Below are 6,271 nucleotides of genomic sequence, written 5' to 3'. Positions count from 1 at the left end.
CTGACCATGTGATGATCCCTAGCATCTCTATTTTGGGGTTAACATTGAGCAAAAGATACTAGTGGACCTAGTACAGTATAAAGAGCCCTGTGGGACCCCGGTCAACTACAAAAGTAAGTATATAGGGTTTACTGCAAGTAGTTTTAACCACTTAAACCCCAGCATCCGTATTCTGGGGATAAAGTTCGCAGAAAATAAAAGAACTATTTCAGCGAAGATATTTAAAGTAGAGCAAAAACAGAAAAGACACTAGTATAAAGCCCTGAGGGACTCCGGTCAACCATATAGGTTTTAACTGTCCAGTCTGTATCCTCCCAGACCAGATCTGGCTGGCATTGTGTGATCTGATGAGCCAGACCACATGTCGAGATAGTTGAGATCTCCAGTGAGGTGTGGGCGATGTCTGGATCATAAACTTTTGGCCTTGCGTCATCTTCCCTACACAACGCGTGTGTAGATTTGTGTTTTATTTACAGTATGTGCTGTAGACCCAGATCGACGATGCTCACTCTAGCGCTGAGTAGCACAATAGCAGCATTAAGCACTCATTTGCTCTGTGGTACGCACCCTGCCACAATTACAAAATAGAAATATATAAAGAAGGCTTTCTCTTGCACCAAGTGCCATTTTTTCCGGATTGTCTTTATTCATTCCGTTTTTTGCCTGGGAATATTACATCCAATATGACGCGTTGAAGTGTCACGCGTATAGTGACACAGCTACGTTTTGATCGGATGCATCTGATCACAAAAGTCACATTGAAAAGACAACAGATAAAGCCAGCATCAACTTTTTCAATTGAACATGGCTAATCATGAGGAACTCAACTGGAACACATGAACTCAGTATCTACGGTTCACTCCACAAGTCCCTTTACATATAGATTAATTTTTCATATCATATGTATGAATTTTTCATAATTATATAGTGTCATAATAGCTATGACACAGTAATATAATACAATAACATAATTTCATAAATGCTTATGGCGTAAAAAGCAACTTAGGATTTGTTTTTAAAAAAGTATAACCTTTTTCAATAGATCCAGTAATGTTAGGTAATATTATGTAATGATAGCTAGGTATTGCGGTAGGGAGGTAGCTAGGTAGGTAGGAAGGTAGTACTAGATAGTTTCTTTAACTAAAGTCTTAAACATATTGCTTCTTATCTTCTTATTGACAACAAGCAGTCAGATTCCTATACTTTGTATCAATCTAAATATGAATAAGTTATTGATTGCCTGTTGCTTTGTTTTTGTTTTTGTCTTGTTGGCGAGCACTGTCCTTATGGTTAATTAATGTGAGTACTACTGGTATTGACAGCACTGATGTCAGGTTCTGTTCTTTTTAGCCTGAACTTGACTAAATTCTCAACATAGAGGAACTAAGCGTAAACATGGCAAAGTCAGTGTTTTTTGTTTTCTGTTTCCATTGCGATGTGAGAGCTGAACGACTTCGGAAGACTTAAGTCAAAGTGGTTAACTGGTGGAGAACTAGATCCATCAGGTTTTATGTCACCGCTAGAGAGAAATGGGAAATGTTTGCCTTTTCATTTTGGCTTTTTCACAGGAAAAAGTTGTGTACGACAGCAAAATGACTTTTAACTCTGAAAACAACCTGTGGAGAACGAGGACAAAAGTGTGAAAGTTTGTCTTTTAACATATTTTGTTTGTTTTTGTTTAAACAAGCATCTTGTACAATGTAATATTAATTTTTATCAATTTTAACTGTGTAAAATATCCACTGAAACGAAGTGTGTGTGTTTAACCAAATGGTGGGCGTATGGATGAGAAAAGGGACTTCAACTTGTAGTGAAACAGAGTAGTTACAGTAAAGCCTGATTTATGCTTAACTGTGTGCCCGTTTTGCGTACCGAAAATAGCAGTTCTACAAGCTCACAACATATTGCAGCACGATGCATTGTGAGCTTGCAAATCTGCTATTTTCTGTGCGCAACACCCGTGTGCATCTACTGTAAAACTCAGGCTTAATGACTAGTGTAGCTGACAGCAGTAGCGGTGTGCAAAGGTTTTCCACTGACTTCCAGAGATTTGACCGTATGGGTTTGTTTAAGCCTCCTACAGTAGAGCAACTGACCAGAAGACCAGATAGCAGTAGTAGTAGATTCGGAAGGCAATGAGGGATGAATCGTCCAAATCGACTTTTTGTTATCAAGTGCATATCTCGATATGATATACATATCTCTGATGTAAAAAATATTTGTTATTCAAGCTAAAGAATCATAACATTTGATTGATGCATTTGTTGTCAAAACAAAAACAAGGTTTGATTTGAGCAATATTTTCCCCCCATTTAAGAAACATCTCAGTGTCCCTGACATGGTTGTGAGAATTCTGTTGTGTGTCATTTAATAAATGTCCTGTTTGTGTGTTTGTTGCTAAACCTCCCACGGACCTGTAGGCCAGACAGCTGTGAGTGTGTACAGGAATCTATTGTAATGTCTCCTTTAAATAATGTCTTAACAGGCCAGGACAATATGCTGCTTAAATTCACTATAAATCTGTTACATAATTATGTGGATTATACCTTTTATTTTTGAGAGACAAAGAGCAGATAATGCAAAGGCTGTGGAATTGAGATGACAATGGAGGTTGCTAGATACGTTAATGTCCTTAATTGTTATTCTTAATTCCATTCTGGAAATCCATAGAGCCAGGAATGAACAATGCAGTAAGTGTTTGACATTGATTCCACACAGGGCCTGTATCATTAGGTAAACAGGGTTTGTCTGCTTAAGATAATTGATTATTGATTACCTTTGTGTCTCTGTTATAATGTGTACAGGGCGAGGCGCAGCAAATAAACCACTACCTTTAACTCCAAGCTACAATGCAAAAGTAATATTTGCACTGACGAACAAAACGACAGTGAGCCTGTGTCAATGGACAATAGCTCCAGGGCCCAATGTCCGCCTTGTCCTAAAGTCCAAAATATCTGTTTTTCTTTTAGATATGATAAGCTATTTTTTTCTTTCTTGCCAAGCCAGCTTTCAGCTTGATTCAATGTTAGCAACAAGTGAAGAAAGATCAGAGCATGGGTGGATTTTGGGCTTAGGAACGACCTTGTTTGACTACTGAACAACAATGACATATATTTAATGTCCTGCCAGAGGGGTTTTCTTTCTCTTTCTGTTTGATTTTCTCTTTGGTGATATGTAATTGATTCTGTTTGAAGGTTGGGGGTGGGGTGGGGTGGGGGGTGGTGTTTTTGTATGTTTCTGTGTTAAATTGCTGCACTTTATGCACCACTAGTTGGGGATTAAACACAGACATCAACAGATTACTAATTATTGATCTGCTATAAGAGGGGTTGGAAACAGACGATGTTGAAATTACGTGGTGTAAACTGAGCTGGAGACAAAACGTCGTTATCACAGCAATGTTATCACCGTTGTCACTTGGACTGTGTTCTCATTTATATGTAATGATTTCCAAATGTTATGTCGTTGTCTGAATCTGGTGTTCAGGTGACATTGGATGAAATCCTTGAGAAATAGAGATTAAAACTGCAGCAACGAGACGTCCATCAGTAGAAAGATATCAAACCGGTGCTTCTTCAAAGGTGTTCATTTATCTTCTAGATCTTTTGAAAGGACGCGCCTTCTCAGTATTTTATTTGTGGTGTTAAACCAAAGTCATATCGTTCCAGTGGTGAATACCCAAACTTAAAAGGTAGCGCGCACACACACACAGATCTTCAGGGCAAAGTTGACCAATCTCAATTTCACCAATTTATACTGGCTGTGTCAGCAGATGCCTGGGCTAACATTGTGTCTAGATTATCACAGAGGAATGCACTGTGTGAATAAGCTTTCCACATCCATAGATACAGTTATCGTAAAGCTGACTTTGTCTTGAAGATCTGTGTGTGTGTCTGATACCCTTTGGGTATTCAACGATGGTGTTGATCCTTTCTCTCTCCCTCCCTCTCTCTCTCTATCTCTCTCTCTCCCTCTCCCCCCTCTCTCTCTCTCTCTCTGTTTGTTTATGGCTACTGTGGAACTTGAAACATTTTTGAAAATGTGTTTTATTGTTTTAGACTCATTTTGTTCATGATGCTGTAATTATGAAGAAAATCTGACTTTAATATATGTCATTGGTTTTCAGCTCTGCGTGCCTGTGCTTGGTTCTTGGGGGGGGTATGGTGCACATATTCATGGTTTCAAACACTCTAATCTCATCATATGCGCACAATGACGTCTTATCTGCCCTACAGTGTGTATCACAGCCACACAGCAACACACATGGCAGGAGATTTGTTTAACAGTGTTAATACACTTAATCTATCTTGTTTTATTTACTAACGAGACATTGGACCACAATATCACCATCACAGTTATTTTACATTCGGTACACACACACAGCACTGACATTCTACATGAATGAGGCCATTTTACAGCTGTTTAACACATATTTTTTCCAGGTTGAGCTCATCGATTTCAGTTTAACCACATGAACCCTAGTGTCCCTATTCTGGAGCGAACATTCAGCAAGAATAGCAAATCTACAAGCTCAGAAGTTGTGAAGTCGGCTATTTTCAGCAAAGAGATGGTAAAAAATGAGGGGGCCTACTATAGACCCTTGGGGGACTCCGGTCAATGAAGTATATGGGGTTTGAATGGTTAAAGTGTACACACACACACACACACACACACACACACACACACACACACACACAGAAGTTCACATGGTAGAATGAAGAAGAGGCATTCAAAGACTAATACATTTAGAATCTATTTAGAATCAGAATTCCCAAGAGAGTTTCACTCGAATTTGCTCAATTACTATATATTATTTGGGTGTAGTAACTAGTTTATTCATCAAGCAATAATGTTTTTGATTAGATGTGTGTGTGTGTGTGTGTGTGTGTGTGTGTGTGTGTGTGTGTGTGTGTGTCTGTCTGTCTGTCTGTCTGTCTGTCTGTCTGTCCAGAGCTACTGTAATCTCTTAATTCATTGTCATCAATTGAGAAGCCTTGCATCAATTGCAGCACATAATAGCAATTTAGCACTAAATGATAGACTTAGTTCATATGATTCACTTCCTAGTTTTGGGGAATATATTATGCTGTAACAAATGACCCTCCCTGCCCATTACTCAGGTGACTTCCTGTCCTCTAAAATATCAGTGAACAACCAGTCATTGTCCAGGGGCAGGGTTAGAATGGGATGGTGCTGGGAGTACTGAGGTGGAACAGAGAAGGACTGAGCCACGCCTTCAAATGTTACGTTCTTAGGAGTCCCTACACCATTCAGTGCCATGAAGCAACTCCCTTGCTGTTGGGGAACCTGGTGGTACATGCAGGTCTCTGGGAAGATATCGTACTGGCAAGTCTCAGAAGTGGGAAGTTGATTTTGGATGACGCCTTCGCAATGGGTGGACTCAAAACAGCTAAATTCTGTCTCTGTTGTCTCCTGCCTTTCACTCGCCATCCTACAATGTGAATTCCCCTGTTCCTGATGGCACAGAGAGTGACTTATGGTCTCTCCCACAACTCCATGACCGCTGTACCCACGTCCATAACCGTAGTTTACTCCCCTGCATTCTGAATGGCCCGCCTCACCTGCAGAATAACCATTGCGGCTGTGAACTAGTATCATCTTGTCCACAAAGATCCCTGGCTGGTCCGAACGAGTATTGTCATCAGTGCTCGTCCCATCGGCCACTCCCCAATAAGCGCCGTCGCCCCGGCACGCGCGGACGCTGTCAACATAGCCGTCCGCACAGGACGCCAAGTCTCCATCGTCAACATCCGACTCCAGCAGATACATCTCATCCATATGCTGACCCTCTACACAATTGGCTGTGTCCTTGGGCTGGGAACATGCCGGGATGTCCTGGAGGGAGAAGTCGCATGACTCCAGAGAAAGTGGGGAGAGGGACAGAGACAGCTCTAAGGAGAGGGATGGTGAGTCACAGGTGTCCAGGTTGTGACTTAGCGGAATGATCTTAGAGAGTGAGTCACATTCAGTCCAGCTACAAAGACTGCTCTGTGGGGGTTTGTCGGTTGCTTCTGGTGGGTTTTCGTGACTGTAGCAGTGCCCTGTCTGAAAGTGCCCCTCCCTGGGGTGAACGTTCACGTGTTCTGGTGAGCTCAGCGAGATGATTTCAACCAGCTTGCGATCTCCACTGCCTTTCTTGCGGGCGTATTTGTGTGTTCCTTTGTCCTGATTGCTTCTTGCTGTGTAAGTGTCGGACTGACATTTGTGTTTCAGTGTCCAGTGGTGGCCAGAGTTTGACTGATTCTTTTTA

At 41.2% G+C, this 6,271-nt stretch overlaps 1 protein-coding gene across 2 annotated transcripts in view; it reads left to right on the top strand.

Annotated features, from left to right (window-relative positions):
- Positions 1-4,125, top strand: part of myh14 (myosin, heavy chain 14, non-muscle) — a 48,002-nt gene extending 43,877 nt beyond the window's left edge. For both annotated transcript variants that reach the window (XM_080427005.1, XM_080427004.1), the window contains one exon: positions 1-4,125. This exon is cut by the window's left edge and continues 1,264 nt beyond it. The gene's annotated coding sequence lies outside the window, so the exon portion shown is untranslated.
- The last annotated feature ends 2,146 nt before the right edge of the window (positions 4,126-6,271 follow it).

The sequence above is a fragment of the Gymnoscopelus braueri genome (assembly GCF_963280865.1).
Source record: "Gymnoscopelus braueri genome assembly, chromosome: 4".
Lineage (NCBI taxonomy): Eukaryota > Metazoa > Chordata > Actinopteri > Myctophiformes > Myctophidae > Gymnoscopelus > Gymnoscopelus braueri.
The sequence above is the reverse complement of the archived record's forward strand: the minus strand, read 5'-3'. Positions and strand labels throughout refer to the sequence as shown.